The 23,133-nt window shown below is 38.7% G+C and overlaps 1 long non-coding RNA gene across 14 annotated transcripts in view; it reads left to right on the forward strand.

Moving 5' to 3' along the window:
* Positions 1-23,133, forward strand: part of LOC144580716 (uncharacterized) — a 611,731-nt gene that overhangs the window by 96,476 nt on the left and 492,122 nt on the right. For 2 of the 14 annotated variants that reach the window (XR_013530723.1, XR_013530724.1), the window contains one exon: positions 6,309-7,365. The exons of the other annotated variants lie outside the window; for them this stretch is intronic. This is a non-coding gene — a long non-coding RNA (uncharacterized LOC144580716). Of the gene's footprint in view, positions 1-6,308; positions 7,366-23,133 lie in introns of those variants that run through there. 14 annotated transcript variants of the gene reach the window in all.

The raw sequence follows: 23,133 nt of genomic DNA on the forward strand, positions 1-23,133 counted from the left end.
AGGTGTTCTGGTTTCGGGTGTTTTCCTCCTTTTTTCGCTGGTTTCTTCCCATCTTTGTGGATTTATCTGCTTGTCGTCTGCGTAGTTGCTGACTTTTCGATTGGGTCTCTGAGTGGACACCCAGATTGTTGATGATGAAGTATTTCTGTTACTTGGTTTTCCTTCTACCAGTCTAGCCCCTTCGCTGTATGACTGCTGAGGTCCACTCCAGGCCCTGCTTTTCTGGGGTGCACCTCTAGCAGCTGTGGCACAGTGAGGGATGCTACCAGTTTCTTTTTCTGCTATCTTTGTCCCAGGATGATGCCTGCCAAATGTCAGTCTTTTGGATATAGAGGGGTCAGGGAGCTGCTTGAGGAGACAGTCTGTACTTTATAGGAGCTCAATTGCTGAGCTGTGATCTCTGTTGTTCATTCAGGGCTGTTAGGCTGCTATGTTTGATTCTGCTGCAACAGAGCTCATTAAAAAAACCCTTTTTTTCTCAAATGCTCTGTGTTGGGGGTTTCGGGCTTTATTTTTGGATGTTCGTTGAGGTGTCCTGCCCAGATAGGAGGCAGACTAGCCACTGTTTGCCTGCCGAGGCTCCGCCCTGCCATTGTGAGGCTCGCCCTGTAGGGGCAGGCTCTGCTGTTCTGCTGTGGTCTCCGCCACACCCTGAGGCGAAGTCTCTCTGTTGTAGCTGGTTGCCTCGGCAACGGCAGGCTGCGTCAGCAGTGGGCGTGTATCTCAGTAGGGACGGGTTGCCTCGGCAACGGCAGGCTGTGTCAGCAGTGGGCGTGTATCTCAGTTGGGGCGGGTTGCCTAGGTAATGGTGGACACCCCTCCCCCACAGAGCGCCTTGGACCGACTGCACGGGGATCGTTTGAAATCGTGGTTTTTTTCGTCCCACTGGGCTAGCCTAAACGCTCTGTCCCTGCAATCCCCTGGGCTGGCCCACTGTCCAAGTCTCATTCAGTCTCAAGTCCAGCCCTCTCAAGTCTCAGGTTGCTGGTTCAACAGGGCACCCGGACAAGCGCGCCCTGTGGGGAGTGCTGGGTAGGGCCGGCCGCCGCCACCCCCGCTGCTGGCTTCGCCAGGCAGAGGTACTGCCAGGCGTCCCGTGTCTCCTTTATACTTGGGAATTTCCCCGTTCTGTGGGCAACAAAGATCAGTCTGGAAATGCAGCTCCGACTCACCTCTCTGCAGATTCAAGGAGAGCTCCAATCCTGGGTTGTTCTCACAGCGCCATCTTGAGTCCTCCCCCCTGTGCCTTTCTTTAAAGACATTGTTGAGAGTGAGGCAATGTTAATCTAAGACTAATTACTCTAATTACTCTCTACTAGTCAGTCTAGGTATTTCTGATCACTCTATCTGGTTTCCCATAATTATGACGCTTTTAAGTCAGGCTGGTGAGAGTATGCATCATTCCTGGGTCTATGTGATGACTGAACACCTTTTGCCTTTGTATTGTTCTTTTTCCTTGGCCTCAGGTAGGTTCCTCATATACATGTGATGATCAGCACTCTGCTGAATATTTGAGAATCATCTGCATATCTTTGGAGTTTGCAATTTGTGCAGCTTTTTCTTCCTTGGTACTGTGATATTCAAGTTCTACTTTTCTGGACCCCTTGGAAGCTTAGCATCATCTTCCTATCTTTCCGAGTGGGATAAGAGTGGGGCCTCTCTGACCAGTGGCCTGGAAATTCTTTCAAGGCTGTACATTGGGAAAGTTGTAGGACTCACTTTGTTTTCTCTCTCAGAGATTATTGTTTTTTGTTTTCAGATGTCCAGTGCCTTGAAAATAATTTCATATTTTGTCCATCAATTTGGCTAATTTAGACAGCAGGGCAAATCTAGTCCCTGTTACTATGGAGCCTGTGAAAGGCAGAAGTTTAAAAATGAGCTCCCAACATTCATCACCCTAATTCCCAAGACTGTAAATATGATAGGATATTAAGCATGTGAATATGTTGCATTACATTTGAAAAGCATTTTTTGCTAATGTAATTAAAGTTACCCATCAACTGATTTGAAGATGGGGAGATTATCCTAGATTATTCAAATAGACTTAATTAATCCCATGAACCCTTGGAAAACAATAGTTTTTGCTAAACAACAGCAGAAGATGATGTTCCAGCTGTGAGAGATTCCAGGCATAGCTATTTGTTGTATCATTTAAACTCATCTTCTAAAATATCTGAGAAGGAATGCTGGTGGCCTATAATAACAGAAGGAAGCTCCCAGTTGACATTCAGCAAGGAAATAGGGTCGACTCACCTAAAGCCACAATGAAGTGGATTCTGCCAATACTCTGAATATGCTTGGAAGTGACTCTTCCCCAATGCTTCCACACAAAAGCTCAGTCCAACTGATGCCTTCATTTTGGTATAATGAAACCCGCTGCTGAGTTCTCAGCTGACCTACAAAACTGTAGTATGACAAATGGATCTTGTTTTAAACTATTAAGTTGATGGTTATTTGTACACGGCAGTATAATGCTAACACAGAAACACATAGTCTTTACATTTTCCCTGATAAAAAAGGTCTGGCTACTTTGTACAGCTCTATGTACTAGCTCAGAGTTGTGGTTCATACTTCTCTAGCCTACTGCTTGTATAATTCTTCTGCTTTACTGGGATTCCCCCTTTTTTTTCTTTTCATTTTCCTGGTGGTCACTTTTTACTTCTAGCTCAGCGTTGCTACTCTGGGCTTTTCCATGTCCTCTATTTAGCTGCCATTCTTTTTCTCTCTCTCTGTCTCTCTCTCTCTCTCTCTTTTTTGAGACAGAGTCTCACTATATGGCCAGGCTGGAGTGCAGTGGTGCAGTCTCAGCTCACTGCAACCTCCGCCCCTTGGGTTCAAGCAATTCTCTTGCCTCTGCCTCCCACATAGCTGGGATTACAGGTATGCACCACCATGCCCAACTAAATTTCATATTTTTAATAGAGAGGGGGTTTCACCATGTTGGCCAGGCTGGTCTGGAACTCCTGACCTCAAGTGATCCTCCTGCTTTGGCCTCCCAAAACATTGGGAATATAGGTGTGAGCCACCATGCCTGGCCTTGTTCTTTCTTGTATTATTTGCTACATTCAGGTTTAGTAGCCTCTGTCTGTATTCCCATAAGACTTAGTTAAAAGACTGCCTGAAGGAAACAGGAATGTAGAAAATGAGTAAAATGTAACTGCACTTCAAGTTCATAGGCTGTGCTCATTACAGGAGATCCCTCAACTTGCATCGTTAATCTGTGTTGTCCCATCCTAGTGTGCTACCTTGATGATAGGGCTCACTCTCTTGATCATCCTACTGTCACATTTCCAATGTTGATATTTATTAAATACTATTTAATGCCACTGTTGGGCTTAATTCATCTTCTCTTTGAATTATGGACTAAAATTTTTGAACTGTAAGATACATTTTTAAAAATGCCTCTAATACCTAAGTAGCATTACCATGGCTTAAAAAGTCAATTTGTTTTAATGTTTTACTTTGACCTTTTGGTACTTTTACAGCTCATTGCATATTGAAAATGGGAAGTAATTTTAATTAAATGCATCTTTTGGTTTCCTTAAGAAATATTACTATGGCTTCGCATTTATTAATGTTTTAAAATCCCTGAAATATGTTTATTCTATTTGCCTAATTTGTCTGTATTTGCCAAATAAAAGTCTCTTATGAAAAACTAAATAATGTATTAAGTATCAAACATTAGGTTGTACCAAATTCCTTTTTACTGAACTAGACTTCTTAATTTATAGCCTGGGTAGTATGGCTTTAGTTATTGTGAACAATAAAATGTGATGATTATGATTTAGGCTAATTTTACTATTTAAATATTCACATAGCAGGAATTGCATGGTAACAGCAACGGAAAGTTTTGAGAGTAGATCATTGTTCACCAATATAGGAGAAGTTCTGTAGGCTGATATCATAGAATGTACAGCTGGATAAAATGGTAGTAGAAAAGGTCTTCACCTAAATAGAAACTGTAGCCATGGCATATAGAGTTGATAATCATATTACTTTCCATTATTGTAAGTCTTCGGGTGTCTGAAAAAGTCTATGGAAAATCCAGATTTTACCACCTGTTATTTCTGATGGTCAGGATCGATTACTAGTGATTTTTATATTTTTCTTTTATTGCTTTGCTGTATTTGTCTACAACGCACATTTAGTTTTTTACGTAGGTCTTTGAAAATGTTAATTTCAAAACCTCTTTGGCATACCATAGTCTTTTTTCTAAATTTGTAATTGATAAATTAGGATCATTCAAGTGACTTCGTAGACTTTTGTAATGGAAAATTTTATATGCAACTATTTTATTAATCAAAGGATTATTTGATGGAGGTTAGCATATGGTCAGAGTGAGGGAAATGAATAGAAATGTAAACAAGGAATACTTTGAAAATTACTACCTATGGCATTCTTGTCTTTGCCATCACCAAGAGTTACTGCATAGGGCACTTTGGATTGCCGTATCTCTCCAGGGAATTAGTTTCTATAGGGCTAATCAAGGGCTTCGTGACAGTAGTTTATTTTGCCATCAGCAAGATAAGTATCTTAGCTTTCTAGACCCCATAGAATTCCTAGAGCCATTTCAGAAGGCTGACTATATTGACATCTGATGACTTGGTAATTACAATGTTAGCATGAGAAGTACTGTTCAAGGTGATTGGTATTTCTTACGCATTCTAAATATCAGGAATACCAGGATTACTGGGGCTGATCCAGAGCTTCTGTCCAATTCACCAGACTGCTGACATCTGACCATTGATCAGTAGCTTCATGTTAACATTTTCACTGTATCCCAAACTTTAAAAATCCGGAAACTGGAGAGGTAGCCTGGGATTTGAGGAAAAGGCTTACTACATCTTATTGCTAAGTCTGAAAGTTGAGTGGTTTAAAAATTATTGCTCTATGAAAGAAAATTGTCAATTTTTCTGATTCTATGGTCTTTGTCCCCAAGAAAACTGCATAAAGAAAGGCTCTTGTTAAATTCATACATAGGTATATTTCTTTCCCTTTTTTCCTGTAAACATTGAGAGTAACTAACTGGAGTTTTCTATTGTATTCTACAAAGTCAAAAATGTAAAGGATGGCTGATTACTTATTAGCTTGGAATATAATTATCTCATGGAATGGAAAATTCCTTGGGCAATTGACACATTGAGATGAATGATTTCATGGTGTATACTAATTGTAATTTACAATCATGCTTTTTAATGCCGTCATATACATCTCATGTATTAAAGAGTCACAACAGATTTGTTTATGTAAATAAAAGGCAATATTAATGAAAATTGATTTTATTAATATTGTCTTAGGGGTAGAAACGAAGGTCAATGAATAAAAATTAAGGAACAGAAGGAAGAATTTACCAGAAAATGGGTTTATCTTAATAAATGGAGTGAGCTTTACTATAGGTGGTGAATTCCCTCTTTCTGAACAGGACAGTGAGTATTGGGACAGGTAGCCTCTGATGTTACTTCTTTATTGAATTTTTGCTATATGTTAACATTGTAGACAAACTCAAAGGCCTCTTAGTACAGATAAACCCAGTTTCAGACAAATGGAGAGTGGAGCCTATGGCAAATTGAAGAGAATGCCTGCTCTGCCTAAAGTAATTCGAATTCACATAATAAATAAACTGCATTGTGCTGGCAAAGTAGAATTTGTTATCTGGCTAACCATCAGATCCACAGTGGTAGGTGTATTCATATGCAATATTTTTATCTTATTATTAAAATCTATATTATTATGATTTTACCTAGAAAGAATTTGAGATAAAGGAAACTGAGTAATTTGTCTAAGGTCAAACAGCTAGTCAGTGGAAGAGCTAGGATCACACTCCAAGTACATCATATCATTTAATCTTCCTCATAACACAGACACTGAGAAGTTAAATCACTTATCTAATATACCCAACCTGTTTTTTAAAAGCCCCAAACTGGTATATTGACCACTTTATTCCAAGTCACTTTGAGTTCTTTCATTAACATTTGTTGGTGCTTATGCCATTTTATAGATGACATCATGGGTCCTTGAGAAGGGTGATCCACATTCAATTTCGGGCATGGTGCCATAAGGAAAATGAGAGTTGGTTACACAGCCAGAGTCACACCTTTATTTAAACAAAATAGTTGATCACAAATAAGACATGGTGAGTGTAGAGAGATGAAATAATGTCTCCCTTCCAAACTTATATCCACCTAGAACCTCAGAATGTGATTGGATTTGGAAATAGGGTATTTGTGGATGGAATTAATTAAAGTTCTAGAAATGAAAACATCCCAGAATTTAGGTGGACCCTAAGTTCATGTCTTGTGTCCTTTTAGTAGAAGAAACAGAGAGGTCAATGAACAAAGAAGAGCTAGCAACACAGAGAAGACAGCCATATCAAGACAGAGGCAGATATTGGAGTCAAATGTTGCCACAGGCAAGTAACGCCAAGGATTGCCAGAAACCACTAGAAGCTAGGATAGAGGCATGGGACAGATTTTTCCTTAAAGTCTCCAGAAGGAACCAACCCTGTTGACACCTTGATCTCAGGCTTTTAGCCTTCATAACTATGAAACAATACATTTCTGTTGTTTTAAGCCACACCATTTTTGATACTTTGTAATAGAGTCCTCAGCAAACTAATGTGGTCAGAAATTCTAAAAATGTACTCACCCTTCAGCCACATCTTCCCTCCTACCCACTCATAAACGTATATGCTTTCTAGCTTTGTGCCCTTGAAAATGTCACCAGTGGAATTCTATTAAAGCATATTCTTAATAGGCTTTTATCAAAATAAAAATATGTTACCTGGGAAGAATAGCACATTGAGCTATTAAGTATTAACATAACAGCAGAGTTCTTTAAAAAATGATGATTGTTTCTAAAATCCCACTATAGAAGCTCTCATGCTGATTCAGACAGTATTTTAACTGGATTTGAGTGAGAATATTTGAGGGTAAAAGTCAAGTGCTTCTGGCTGTTAGTTTCTGAGAGTTGCAATTATTATAAATCATGAATATATCTTTAAAGCATAATTTATATCATATTAATGTACCAAAACTCATGGTGATATAGAATATAGGATTATAATTTGCAGCTCAAGGAAAGTATTTTTAAAGTAGTAGATTTAAATTTAGTATTAAACTTGTTCTCTATTATTCAAGTATAGTAGGACTACAAATTCATGTGGTAGCTGAAAATCCGAGAAGATAATTAAGCCTATATTTCTTACCACTTTAGGTTACTTGGAAGGGTAAATACTTTAATGGGTACGTTTTCTATCTACTTTCTCTTCAGATACTGTGTGTGGCTTTATTAAGCGTAAAGAAATGAACCCAGACTAAATTTATGACAAGTCCTTTTATTCATAATAGAATAAAGCATAATTTTTTACTTCCTCTGCATAAAATGCACATATATCTCCCATATAAATTTGAATTATTTTTCTCATTTTCTTAGATATGATGATTTCTTAAGAATTCTAGCAAAACTTCTGAAGTGCTTTTTAAAGAAAAACCAGGGACCAGTAATGAATTTAGATATTATTTCATTCTTTTAAGCTTGTCTTTACAAACCATTCTTTTGTCTTATCAGCAGAATGCTCTGTAATTTTTCTCATATTCTTGTCTTGCCATCGTTGGCTTCTGTAAATACTGCTGTGTCATTGTAGATCATCATTTCTCAGACTTGTTCTATTAACATTGGTGCTGGGTAATTATTTGGGGGAGGTGGGCTGTTCTGTGCTTTGCAGCATATCTGGTTTTACTCAGTAGATGTCAGTAGCATCTCCTAGTTGTGATAACAACAGCAACAAAAAGTCTCCAGACTGTGCCAAACATCCCTTTGGGTGAAAAATCACCCCTGGCTGAGAAGCACTGAAATGTACATGCTTTTTCTTCTTGATATTAAACCTGTTAAAGGACTTCCAGAGAATTTTGGGATTGTTGCATTCTTTGATTTCCTCGGTATCACTGACATTACAACTGCTAAAGTTTTATAATTAATTTCAAAGCCTTTTACAGAACTTAAAAATCTGCGATTCAGAAAGCTTTGACTTACTTTACCCAGCAAGAGAATTATAAAAATTAGCCTAGACTCTAATACTCTTTACATTTTATAATCTTTGTTTACCTTCTTCTAATGATTTAGGATTCTCTAATGTTATTTTGTAATTCATTTTTTTCCTTATGCTTCCATCTAAAAATCAACTCTTCTCAATATTTCCTCCTTCATTGTCTAGAGTTCCAATCTCTGTACTCTACTCCACGGATATTTCTAGTTCTGTGCAGTAGAAAAATTTGCATCATGCATTGTTTATTTTTCTTTCCATTTAATCATTTTATTCATCCAGCAAGTACTTACTGAGTGTTTTTCTAGAGTCAGATCCTGTGCAAGATTATGGGCATACAATAATAAATAAGACTGCAGGTATTGAATCGAAGGTATGTTTTGACACTAACAAATTAAAAATATTTTTGTAGAGTATTGATCAGACTTCTCTTGGTGTAATCTTCCATGTAGCGCTCATCAGCTGAAATCTGGTTATGTAGCCATTAGCAGATCTGGCATTTTTCTTCTTTCTGGTTCTCTAGTTTTATTTGCCTAGCACTTTAATTGTGTTTATCATATGGCCTGTGGAAGCCTCTCCCTCCACCCCAATGAACATCCAGCTATATAATCCTTTTCCCACCTCTTCAGAGGATTCACATATTGTTCCCTTCTAAAAAGCCCAGTTTTATTGTTGTCTATTCTTTTACTTAACGATCTGGTCTGCTGAGGATTTGCTCCGTCATCATGGCTGATAATAATAAAATTGTTGAGTGAGTCACTTGACCTCTTTACCAAATTAATTGTCAGTATTCTGGGTTGTTATCATTCTTTCCAAAATCCTAAGGACTTACCCATGAAGGTATATTTGGTGTGCCCCTGGGTTTATCCAACTCCCATCCCCTGAGACCTATTTTTTAGGGTTAAAAGACTTCTCTTTCAAAATGCTTAGTAGAGAACAATGATGGACAATAGAAAGATTATGTGAGGCCCATATGTACTTTAAAAATATCTAGTTGCCCTATAACAAAGATAAAAAGAAATGGTTGAAATTAATTTTAACCATATATTTTGCTTAATGCTATATGTTTTATTACCATTTCAGCAAACAATATAAAAATCATTATTGAGATATTTTACATTCTTAGTGATGTACTAGGTGAATCCAGTGTTTATTTTACACTTACAGCACATATCAATTTGGACTAATCATATTGCAAAGATTTCATAGTCCCACGTGGCTAGCAGATTATCCTGTTGGACGGCAAAGGTATAGAATATTAATTTGATAGGTCCACCATACCCAAGGTCCAGAAAGTCCCAGCAAAAGGGTTATAGTGACTTCAAGACTGATAAATCTTCCCAGTATAGAGATTTTTATCTTTAAAATTTTTTATTTTGTAATTGAAAAATCTATTTGAGTTTGCTTTCTATGGAAATGAAAGGGTTATTCCTGTTGGCTTCTTCACTGCAGTGAAGGTAATAGTTTGGAGTTTATGCTGTTATGTCCCTATAAAGCATGCTGTACATCTCCTAACAAGACTGCCATTCATTTTTTCAATAAATCCTGCACAAGGGTATTAGGGTCTGTGAACTGACAATTGATTTACTGCCTGGAAAATTATTCTTTATTGATTTATATTACATGGAAGCGACTGCAAATCTATAGTGTCTCTAATCAGAGAGAAAATACTAAAGTTGGTGTCATTCTTACTTAGACAGAAAATTCCAAGTAGGAGAATTGGTTTAGCACCCACAGGTGACATCTACATATTATTCAATTATGAATTCCAGTAATCCATAAATTATAATAGATAAAGCAAGTGAGAGCAGGATAACTGATTTTTTTTTTTAAAGTGACTTTTGTGCAAACAAGTACTTTAAATGTCAACCTAGCATTCTCTTTTGGTGTGGAATTGGACACCTCAACTTGATGTTTTCCTGAAAATTCTGCATCATATCTGGCTGGTTACTTACATATTGAAAATGCAAAAGTGTTTTTAAGTGAGTAAAAGCTTTTAAATAGAAAAGTGCCATAAGTTATTAAACAGGGTAGGGAAAGTTTCTAAATACTATGTTAAAATGATTTACTAATTTCTTTGAGCTACTTCAGGAAGTTCTCTAAAATTGGGAAGGGTCTGAGTGAGATCACCTGCTGTCTTCCCTGCCTTTGCAGACTTCCTTTTCCAGCATATTCTAATCAAGAGATTTCTGTCCAGAAAATAACCTGAATTTAATTGAAATGCAAAGAGAGGAAACATAGCAGCATGTAGATCACTGCTTGGGCAGAAGGCAATGGAAGCTGTAGGATTTAAATAAATAAATATATATATATTTGATTTGGTTTTGTGTCAAGTAATTTCACTGAAAGAAAACTTGGATACAATTTGTTACCTTGATCTCTTGAACTCAGTGCATTTTAAATGATAAAAGCTATCTTTTGGCAGTTATGGGCTTATTTTGGGACCTGGAGTGACATGCAAATATATATTTCTGTATGTATACACACACACACACACACACACAAATACATACATATACACACACACATATATAGAAATCCTACAGCTTCCATTATTTAACAATTAATATTCCAATTAATTTAACAATATCCAGCTGCTGGATTTTGGGAGGATCTACAACCTCTCTGTATGCACAACATGTACATGTTTAAATGTCCAATCCCCCAGGGAGAGGGTCTATATAACAGATCATCACATTTATCCATGACCTCAAAAACATCTCAGATATACATCGTATGTTCATATTTGAATCTGTAGCACCAAGTGCAGTGGTTAGGAAATAGCAAGTTTTAGTAAATGTTTGTTGGGTAAATGAATGCTCTCAACTTGTGTCAGCATGATAAGTGGGTTTCCTAGAATACTCGTTTGTCCAAAAAATATTTTTCACTTTGCCTACTTTCTTACAATCCACACAAAATGTAACCATTGTTCAATCAACGGTATAACTATGTGTATTTACAGGCAAGCAAAAATTGCCATTTGGAGCTCAGTATTTTGATCTGATTGTCCCAGGTGGCATTTTTCATTTCCTCTAGCATTCCTTCCAACTACTCTGATTTTTTTTTTTGTCTTGGCTCCCAAAGCTCTTTTTCTTCTTTTGATGTACCCCCAAAATAGGAGAAAAAGTAGAAGCTTGGAAAGGAGTTTTCTACTATAAAAAGTTAATGATGAAAGGTATTATTGTGACATCCATTCAAAGACACTTTTTGTTTGATTCAATGAGAAATTAAAATCCATGTGTTTATTTGAAAGTCATACATTGATTGTGGGCTTGGATCTGGTGAAATACACGGAGACCTTGTATTTATAGAGCTCACAGTTTAATGTGAAAATAGCTAAATACATATTTTTAGTCAATGGTGCAGTGGTTTGGTTTTGTATCAAGTAATTTCACTGTAAGGAAACTTGGATGCAGTTTGTTACTTTGATCTCTTTTGAACCAAGTGCATTTTAAATGATAAAAGCTTTCTTTTGGCAGTTATATACTTATTGCAGGGCCTAGAGTGACATGCAAAGTCCTAGGGAGCAGGAACTTTGCAGTTGAGTTTATTCTTGTTTGGTGGGTCCTGATTTGAGGCTCAGGGCAGTGGGTTAGGGGTGTGTGTGTGTGTGTGTGTGAACAAAGCCAGGCAACTCCTCTCTCCCTTTATTTTCCTGCCTTCCAACTTAAGACAGCAATAACAAAAGCATTCCTATAAAAATGTCTAATTCTATACTTCTCTATAAGGAAGCACACATCTAGATTTTATGTTTACCATACAGTGCACCATTAGGTTTAGTATTTTTCTTCATTTGATTACTTTTTGTTAAAAATAAAAATTCAAACAACAGAGATACTGGGTCTTTAAAAACTGAAAACTAGATTTTTTTTAAGTCATTGTAGACAAGCAGTTTAATGAAAATGCTACTGAAATGCTTTTTCCTCTATGAAAACTAGTAAATCAATTACAAAAGCAATTTCCTTACACAGTATGATTTTATTGTGTTTGACCAGGGCATTTGATAAGTATTAGTTCTTGCTGAGAGCAAAGAGTAAATTTTATTTCAGGCTTTTCTTTCATGCAAACAGCGAGAGGAACCCTACAAGGACAGTTGGACACAGCCTTACCTTCATTATATGTGCACAGAGGATGAGGGAATCCATGGGCTGGCCCAACTGCTTCAACGTCTACACTGAGAAAAGCAAGAGAGATACTTTTCCTAATAAAAATGGAGAAAGTGATGGCAAATTCCCATTTCTGGGCTTATTTAACACAGAAGCAAGTGTTATGATATTCTTTCTTTCTTATTTGAGAGGTTGTTCCCCATTACACAAACACATGTCCAAACTCTAATCAAGCAAATTTTCAGTATTCTTTCTTTCTTTCTTATTTGAGAGGTTGTTCCCCATTATACAAACAAATGTCCAAACTCTAATCAAGGAAAACAATTTATGACAATACAAAAAAAAAATCTAGGTTTTATGTGTGAACATATTGGATTGGAGGATTAGTAGCTATGAATTTCATTTCTGCTTCTGCGAGTGATATACAGATTGTCTTTGGGTCTAGTGTATTTCATGTCACCCACCAATGACTGAAGCAGTGCAGCATAGAGGTTAAGAGCGTGCCTCAGTCATTGGTGGTTGACATGAAATACACTGGGGACAGAGAAAGTAGGGTATGTAAGTCACATGAATTTTAGGACAGTACTGGGCACACAGAAAATTGCCAGAATTTTTCTACTTTTATATCTTTAGGCCCAAGAACAATCAGTATATCACACTCAGTGTCTCTGTTTCCCAGCTCTAAATTGCTGATCATGATAGTAGTTATGCCATTCTATCTCATACAGCTGTAATAAGAGTGAAATGAGTTAATGGCTGTGCTCAACACATGTTGCTCACAGAAAGTGCTGGAATGAATGAGACATGCTATTTTATAACAGGAATATAGACAAATGAGGTATAATAATTTTCTTAATAACTTCTCCCATTCATTTTCCTCCTATGCTTTATCAGAGGGTGTTCCCTTTTCCCTGCTCCAACACTACCTTGTGTATACCTTATCACATATTAATTACATGAAATTCAAGGCCAGGCACAATGGCTTATGTCTATAATCCTAGTACTTTGGGAGGCCAAGGCAGCAGATCACTCGAGGTCCTCAAGTGGCTCTCTAACCACCTTTGTATCCTAACTGGGAGACATGTATCTCATACAGAAGAGCTCTGGCTGACATCTGGCAGGTACCATTTGGGGATGAAGCTACCACAGAAGGAACAGGCAGCAATCTTCGCTGTTCTACATCCCCTGCAGGTGAATCCAAGGCAAGCAGGGTCTGGAGTGGACCTCCAGCAAGCTCCAGCAGACCTGTAGGAGAGGGGCCTGACTGTTAGAAGGAAAACTAACAAACAGAAAGAAATAGCTTCAACATAAACAGAAAGGATGTCCACTCAGAAATCCCACCCAAAAGTCACCAACTTCAAAGACCAAAGGTAGATAAATCCATGAAGATGGGAAAGAAGCAGTGCAAAAGGGCTGAAATTGCCCAAAGCCAGAATGCCTCTCCTCCTCCAAGGGACCACAACCCCTCACCAGCAAGTGAACAAAACTGGGTGGAGAATGACTGTGATGAATTGACAGAAGCAGGATTCAGAAGGTAGGTGATAACAGACTTCTCTGAGCTAAAGGAGCATGTTCTAACCCAATGCAGGGAAAGTAAGAACCTTGATAAAAGGTTAGACAAAATGCTAATGAGAATAAACAGAGTGGGAAGAACATAAATGACATGATGGAGCTGAAAAACAGCATGAGAACTTCATGAAGCATATATAAATTTCATTAGCTGAATTGATCAAGCAGAAGAAAGGATATCAGAGATTGAAGATCAACTCAAGGAAATGAGAAGGCAAGATTAGAGAAAAAAGAGTGAAAAGAAATGAACAAAGTCTCCAAGAAATATGGGATTATGTGAAAAGAGCAAATCTACATTTTATTGGTGTACCTGAAAGTGATGGGGAGAATAAAACCAAATTGGAAAACACTCTTCAGGATATTATCCAGGAGAACTTCCCCAACCTAGCAAGGCAGACCAACATTCAAATACAGGAAATACAGAGAACATCACAAAGGTATTCCTTGAGAAGAGCAACCCCAAGGCATATTATTATTAGATTCACCAGAGTTGAAATGAAGCAAAAAAGGCCAGAGAGAAAGGTCAGGTTACTGACAAAGGAAAGCCCATCAGACTCAGTGGATCTCTCAGCAGAAACTCCACAAGCCAGAAGAGAGTGGGGGCCAATATTCAACATCCTAAAAGAAAATTCAACCCAGAATTTCATATCCAACCAAACTAAGCTTCATAAGCGAAGGATAAATAAAATCCTTTATGGACAAGCAACTGCTGAGAGATTTCATCACCACCAGGCCTGCCCTACAAGAGCTCCTGAAGGAAGCACTAAACATGGAAAGGAGCAACCAGTACTAGCCACTGCAAAACATACCAAACTGTAAAGACCATTGACACTATGAAGAAACTGCATCAACTAATGGGCAAAACAACCAGCTAGCATCAAAATGGCAGGATCAAATTCACACATAACAATATTAACCTTAAATGTAAATGGGCTAAATACCCCAATCAAAAGACACAGACTGGCAAATTAGATGAAAAGTCAAGACCCATTGGTGTGCTATAATCAGGAAACCCATTTCATGTCCAAAGACACACATAGGCTCAAAATAAAGGGATGAAGGGAGATTTATGAAGCAAATGGAGAGCCAAAGAAAAGCAGGAGTTGCAATCCTAGTTTCTGATAAAACAAACTTTAAACAACAAAGATCAAAAGAGACAAGGGCATTACATAATGGTAAAGGGATTAATGCAACAAGAAGAGCTAACTATCCTAAATATGCACCCAATACAGGAGCACCCAGATATATAAAGCAAGTTCTTAGAGACCTACAAAGAGTCTTAGACTCCCACACAATAATAGTGGGAGACTTTAACTCCCCACTGTCAATACTAGACAGATCAACAAGATAGAAAATTTACAAGGACATCCAGGACTTGAACTCAGATCTGGACCCAGCAGACCTAATAGACAGCTACAGAACTCTCCACTCCAAAACTACAGAATATACATTCTTCTCAGCACCACATCACACTTATTGTAAAATCGACAAGGTAATTGGAAGTAAAACACTCCTCAGCAAGTGCAAAAGAATGGGAATCATAACAGTCTTTCAAATCACAGTGCAATACAATTAGAGCTGAGGATTAAGAAACTCACTCAAAACTGTACAACTACATGGAAACTAAATAACCTGCTCCCAAATGACAACTGGATAAATAATGAAATGAAGACAGAAATAAAGATGTTCTTTGAAACCAATGAGAATGAAGACATAACATACCAGAATCTCTGGAACACATTTAAAGCAATGTCTAGAGGGGAATTTATAGCACTAAGGGCCCACCAGAGAAGGGAGGAAAGATCTAAAATTGATGCCCTATCATCATGATTAAAAGAACTAGAGGAACAAGATCAAACAAACTCAAAAGCCAGCAGAAGGCAAGAAATAACGAAGATTAAAGCAGAACTGAAGGAGATAGAGACACAAAAAAATCCTTCAAAATGTCAATAAATCCAGGAGCTGTTTTTTTGAAAAGATAAGATAGACTGCTAGCCAGACTAATAGAAAAGAGAGACGATTCAAATAGATTCAATAAAAATAATAAAGGGGATATTACCACTGATCTCACTACATCAGAGATTACTACAAACACCTCTATGCAAATAAACCAGTAAATCTAGAAGAAATGGATAAATTCCTGCATATGTACACCCTCACAAGACTAAACCAGGAAGATGTTGAATTCCTGAATAGATCAATAACAAGGTCTGAAGTTGAGACAGCAATTAATAGCCTATCAATCAATAAAAGTCTGGGACCAGAGGGGTTCACAGCCGAATTCTAACAGAGGTACAAAGAGGAGCTGGTACCATTCCTTCTGAAACTATTCCTTCTGAAACAATACAAAAAAGAGGGACTCCTCCCTACTTCATTTTATGAGACCACCATCATCCTGATACCAAAACCTGGCAGAGTTGCAACTAAAAAAAAATTTCAGGCCAATATCCATGATGAATGTTGATGTGAAAATATTCAATAAAGTACTGGCAAACTGAATCCAAGAGCACATCAGAAAAGCTTATCCATCACGAGGAAGTCTGTTTCATCCCAGGGAAGCAAGGCTGGTTCAACATCCACAAGTCTATAAGTGTAATCCATCACATAAACAGAACCAAAGACAAAAACTACATGATTATCTCAATACATGCAGAGAAGGCCTTCAACAAAATCGAACAGCTCTTTATGCCAAAAACTCTCAATAAGCTAGGTATTGATGGAACCTATCTCAAAATAATAAGAGCTATTTATGACAAACCCACAGCCAATATCATACTGAATGGGCAAAAACTGGAAGCATCCCTTTGAAAACTGGCACAAGACAAGGATGCCCTCTCTCACCACTCCTACTCAACACAGTATTGGAAGTTCTGGCTAGGGCCATCAGGCAAGAGAAGGAAATAAAGGGTATTTGAATAGGAAGAGAGGATGTGAAATTGTCCCTGTTTGCAGATGACATGATTGTATATTTAGAAAACTTCATTGTCTCAGCCCCAAATCTCCTTAAGCTGATAAGCAACTTCAGCAAAGTCTCAGGATATAAAATCAATGTGCAAAAATTACAGGCATTCCTATACACCAGTAATAGACAAACAGCCAAATCATGAGTAAACTCTCGTTCACAATTGCTACAAAGAGAATAAAATACCTAGATATACAACTAACAGGGGATATGAAGCTCTTCAAGGTGAACTACAAACCACTGCTCAAGGAATTAAGAGAGGACACAAACAGTTGGAAAAACATTCCATTCTCATGGTTAGGAAGAATAAATATCCTTCAAAATGGCCATACTGCCTAAGTTAAATTATAGATTCAATGCTATCCCCATCAAGCTTCTGATGACTTTCTTCACAGAATTGAAAAAAGCCAACTTAAACTTCATATGGAACCAAAAGAGAGCCTGCATATGCAAGACAATCCTAAGGAAAAAAAGAAAACCACAAAACAAACAACGATAAAAACAAAAACAAAGCTGGAGGCATTGCGCTACCTGACTTCAAACTGTATTACAAGGCTACTGTAATAAAAACAGCATGGTACTGGTGTCAAAACAGAGATATAGACCAAAGGAACAGAACAGAACCCTCAGAAAGAACCCCAGTTGTTAGGAAAACTGGCTGGCCATATACAGTATGCTGAAACTGGGTCCCTTCCTTACACATTATGCAAAAATTAACTCTGGATGGATTAAAGATTTAAACATTAGGCCTAACACCATAAAAACTCTAGAAGAAAACCTAGGCAATACCATTCAGGATATAGGCATGGGCAAGGACTTCTTGACTAAAACACCAAAAGCAATGGCAACAAAAGCCAAAATAGACAAATGGGGTTTAGTAAAACTTAAGAGCTGCAAAAGCAAAAAGAAACTGCATAGCAAAAGAAACTATCGATAGAGTGAACCGGCAACCAACAGAATGGGAAAATTGTTTTGCAATCTACCCATCTGACAAAGGGCTAATATCCAGAATCTATGGAGAACTTAAACAAATTTACAGGAAAAAAACAACCCCATCAAAAAGTGTGCAAAGGATATGAACAGACACTTTTCAGAAGAAGACATTTATGCAGCCAACAAACTATGAAAAAAAGTTCATCATCACTAGTCATTAGAGAAATGCAGATAAAAACCACATTGAGATACCACCTCACTCCAGTTAGATTATTGATCACTAAAAAATCAGGTCTTGATGATCTTGGCTGGGAGAATTCTCTGAATTACCAGCAGATTCTTGTTCTCTTTCTTTACTTTCTCCCAAACATACAGCATCTCTCTTTCTCTTTTTTTCTGAGCCACCTAAAGCTGGAGGTGGAGTGACACAAGTACCCCTTTGGCCACTACCAGTATGACTGTGCTGGGTTAAACCTAAATCCAGCACAGTACTGGGTCTTGCCTAAGGCCTGCTGTAATCACTCTCTGGCTACTGCCTATGTTTGTTTAAGGCTCTAGGCCTCTAATCAGCAGTGGACAAAGCCAGTCATGCCTGCACTTCTCTTTAGGGTAGTGAAGTCCCCTCAGCACTGGTTGAGTCCAGAAGTCAGGGACAAGAGTCAAAAACCTTAGAAGTCTACCTGGTATTCTGTTGTGTCATGGCTGAGCTGGTACTCTATCCATAAGATGAAGTCCTTCCTACTCTTCCCTCCCCTTTCCAAAGACCAAGGAGCCTCAACCCCGTAGCTACTACCACTTCTGGCCACAAGGAGTACTGCCAGATCACCACTGATGTTTCCTTAAGGTACAGGGTCTCTTAAGTCAGCTTGTAGTGAATGCTTCCTGGCCTGGACTAACCTTTCAGGGCAGTGGGCTTCCCTCTGGCCCAGGCCAGTAAATGCCATCCAATAATCAAGTCCTGGAATTGGGGACACCAAGAGCCCACATGGTGCTCTGCCTACTTAACGGCAGTATTGGTGCCTGAAGCCAGCAAGTCTCAGAGGCTCAGTAAAGCCCTTGATACAGTACCTAGGTATCACTTCTGGTTATTCAGGGCCCAAAGGCTCGTCAGTTAGCAGGTGATAAATGCTGGCAGGACTGGGTCCCTTTCTTCAAATTAGTGGGTTCCCTTCTGGCCCAGGGTGTGTCTATACATGTGGTCTGGAAACAAGGGCCTGGAACGGGAACCTCATGACACTTACTGGTGCCTTATCCTACTGTGGCTGAGCTGGTATCCAAGATGCAAGACAAAGTCCTCCCACTCTTCTCTGTCTTCTCCACAAGCTGAAAAAAGGGGTCTCTTTTGGAGCTGTAATGCTATGCACTCTGGGATTGGCAGGGGGGTGATGCCAGCACTCCCTTGGCTGCTTGACCTGGTGTCTCAATATGTCACGTGCCCCCTTTCCCCAGTCCACTGTCTCTAGGCCTAGTTCAGCACTAGGACTTACCTAAGAGTTGCAGTCCTTATGGCCTAGACTTCCTTTTGAGTTTACTAAGAGACCCAGAGCTCTTGGTCCCTTAGTGGCGAGGTTTTCAGGCACTCAAATTCAGACCGTTATCCAGGGCTGGTTTAAATGCTCCCTCTGTGGGCAGGCGTCAGCTAGTTTGGTCTGCTTTTCCTTTAGGCTCTAACAGAATAGCACTGAGTTCAGTGTGTCACAGTTGTTGTGTTATCCCTCCTCCAGTGTCCAGAGATGCTCTCTGAATCATGCTCCTGCTGTCAGGGATGGAGGAGTGGTGGTATCAGCGATTCAAGACTGGTATTTCTACCTCTTCAGTGTCTCTTTCAGTGATGTGGTACTATGAGTGCTTATCTGTTTTTGGTTCTTATGTAGGTGTTTTTTCTGTGCACATAATTGTTAACTTGGTGTCCTTGTTGGTGGAGTGATCAGTGGAGCTTTCCAGTCTGCCATCTTTTTCCATGTCTTATCTAAAATTCCTGGATATTCCTTATACCAGTAAAACTTACAATAAACTTTTGTATGTGTATATGCACATAGTTTCCCAGTGAACTGGCTGTTGAGCATTTATTAGAATAGCACTGATCACAAACATCTTCCCTCACACAGTTTTTTCCTTGTTGCCTTCATCCCTGGCCCTGTGTAACTGATCTCTTGTCACTGTAGATTATTTTTGCCTGTTCTACAATATTATATATAGTTCAATATATTAGTTTATGTAAATGTAAACATACCCCTTTACGTATTGCTTTTTTACTCAATATAATGTTTTAAAGATTCATCTGGGTTGCTACACCTGTCAGATAGATCTGTAGTTTGTTTTATTTTCTGATTGCTACTATATGTAGGTAGCATGATTGCTTTTTCTTTCACCTGTTGAAGGACTTTTTTTTTCTTTTTCAGTTTTTGGCTATTATAAATAAAGCTGCTGTAAGTTTTTGTACATAAGTTATTTCAGGGACTGACATTTATCATTTCTTTTGGAGGAAATACATAGGACTAGAATTGTTAGATCATATGGAACATATGTTTTATGTTCTAAGGAGCTACTAAACTTTCCCCCAGTCTTGTCTGAGAATTCCAGCTACTCCACATCCTCACCAATACTGCATTGTCCTCATCTTCTTATTTCTAAACACTATGTATAGGTATTTCATTGTGGTGTATAGATATTTCATTGTGGTTTAAATTGGCATACCATTTTTGAAGAAGTGAAAAATTACAGTAAAATATCTAGAATATGGAAGTGAAGGTCAAGAGAGGAGTGTTTAAAGAAACAGAGATGTGTACAGTGTTACATGATGCTAAGAGAATAAAAAAGGCAAGAACGGGAAAGTGTCCATTGGATTCAGTAGCAGAAAAGTCACTTTTACTTTGGTAGTGATGATGGAGAAAAAATTGAAATAATTCAGTGGAAACTCCAGTATTTTCCACCCTTAAGCCTAGAATTCAATACTATTCATGTCACGAAGGGTCCCAGTATATTATAAGAATTATCTTTTCTTGTGGCTCAAAACTCACAATTGAACAAGGAAGAATCTCTCTCCTCAAGTAGAATCTTAGGCTGGCACTGACCCTTCTCTTGCCAGGACATTTGTTGTACAGATGGACCTAGGAATAAACTATTCTTATTTATTAACTTCCAGACTGGAAAATCCTTTTTGAAATGAATTACTAGAGAGTAAGTAAAACTTTATCTCATTCCCAATGTCCTTCTACATGGTGATTTTGTTTTTTGTCGCAAAAGGGGATGATCAGTCATCTGAATTGTCCCCTGATGTGTTCAGTGTCTACAGCATAGGTTTTATTAAATCAGTGATTATATAGATAAATGAGTGAAAGAATAAATAAATAAAAGAGTGAATGAGATAGATCATATAAAGTAGATTCTTGGTTAAAATCCTCTGTTATCAATTTTTATTCCTTTTTTTCTGTAAGTACTGAAGACTATACTAAAAGCAGCAGGTATGTGGTAGTTGCTGACAAGAAGTCTTGGAAGGAGAGCTTTGGGAGTTGACACCATAGATTCTAGTTCTGATTCAAGTCTTTGAATACAAGAAAGAAGAATGTCATCTCTTCCAAAGTAGCTAAGAAAATGTTCAACATCCTAAAAGTAGCAATAAAAAAATCTCATTGTGGGCCGAGTGTGGTGGTTCACGCCTATAATCCCAGCACTTTGGGAGGCCGAGGTGGTTGGATCACCTGAGGTCAGGAATCTGAGATAAGCCTGGTCAACATGGCAAAACACTGTCTCTACTAAAGATACAAAACTTAGCTAGGCATGGTGGCAGGCTTTTGTGATCCCCGCTACTCAGGAGGCTGAGAAGGAGAATTGCTTGAACCTGGGAGGTGGAGGATGCAGTGAGCTGAGATGGTGCCACTGCACTCCAGCCTGGGTGACAAGAGCAAAACTCCATCTCAAAAAAAAAATTATGAATTCCAAAGTGGATCCTGAAGTCTAGAAACAACAGTGTTTTGTACACCCCTCTATTGTGCTGTGTTCCCCAAAGTGTTAGGTTACTTGCTTGCATGTTCCCCTCTTATTCAGGACTCTGAGCTCCTCCAGGGCAGAGATAACATCTTACTCATCTTTGCATCCCCTGTAGAACATCACATATAATAGGTGCTTGATAACTTTTTGTTGAAAGAATGAAACAGTACAGGGAGGTGATAAATTGGGGACAACGTTTTAAATACAGAAATAAAATGGAAAGTTGGCTTGAGAATTGACTGAATACTAATTGAGGAAAAGGCAGAAGACTTGAAGTTCCAGCTTCACATTTTAGTTGAACTCTTCATCTTGCTTCAGTGAAAAACAAATGCTTAAAAATAGATGTGGCCGTGTACGGTGGCTTACCTGTCTGTAATTCCAGCACTTTAGGAGGCTGAAGTGGGTGAATCACCTGAAGTCAGGAGTTCAAGACCAGCCTGGCTAAACCTCATCTCTACTAAAAATGCAAAATTAGCCTGGTGTGATGGCACATGCCTGTAGTCTCAGCTATTTAGGAGACTGAGGCAGGAGAATCGCTTGGATCCAGGACTCAGAGGTTGCAGTGAGCCAAGACTGTGCCATTGCATCCCAGCCAGGGCAACAAGAGTGAAATTCCATCTCAAGAAAAAAAAAAGATGGATGAAACTTGCTTGGTAGTGATATTTGAGGCTTCTGGACAAAAGTGATATTCGATCCAGGGTTCTGTTGAAGATATGTGGTATCTGATTCTACAGAAAGACCAGGTCTCTCAATGCAAAGGTTTTCCTAAAGCAGGAGAAGGTAGTCAAGGGCCATAGGAAACTCTTAACAGAGCATAAAACCATTTTTCAGATCTAATGCAGAAAGCTAGGAGAGACAGCTGACATGTATCATAATGGAGCTCCAGTGCTCAGTTTGCTCCTGGCAGAGGCCTGCTTCTGGCTTCCCCCATACCTGTGGTCTCCTGTACACTCTGACTTGGAGACCACCAGGAATAATCCCATCATGCCTTTTTTCCCCCATATACTTCAGCCTCTGCCAAAAGGCTAAGACTGCCCAGAACACCTCTCGCAAACTGGAATTCATCACCCCTTGGCTCTGTACGTGGTATTTGACTTCTCCCTTCTTTGGGTCTGTTCTACTCTGCCTACAGTTGTGCTGTTTTCTTTATCATTGTCAGTTAGAGATTATTGTCTCTCTATTCCCCAAAAGTTTCCAGTCTTAAAACTTAAAGGTCAGGCTGGGTGTGGTGGTTTATGCCTTAATCCCAGAACTTTAGGGGGCCGAGGTGAGCAGATCACTGGAGGTCAGGAGTTCAAGAACAGCTTGGCCAATGTGGCAAAACCCTGTCTCTACTAAAAATATGAAAATTAGCTGGGCGCGGTGGCACACACCTGTAAACCCATCTACTTTGGAGCCCGAGGCAGGAGAGTCGCTTGAGCCTGGGAGGTGGAGGTTGCAGTGATCCGGGATTATGCCACTGTACTCCAGCCTGGCAACAGAGTGAGGTCGTTTCTCAAGAAAAGAAAGAAAAAATCCCATAAATAAAAAGC

This window comes from Callithrix jacchus, chromosome 2 (assembly GCF_049354715.1).
Source record: "Callithrix jacchus isolate 240 chromosome 2, calJac240_pri, whole genome shotgun sequence".
In the NCBI taxonomy this organism is placed as follows: Eukaryota; Metazoa; Chordata; class Mammalia; order Primates; family Cebidae; genus Callithrix; species Callithrix jacchus.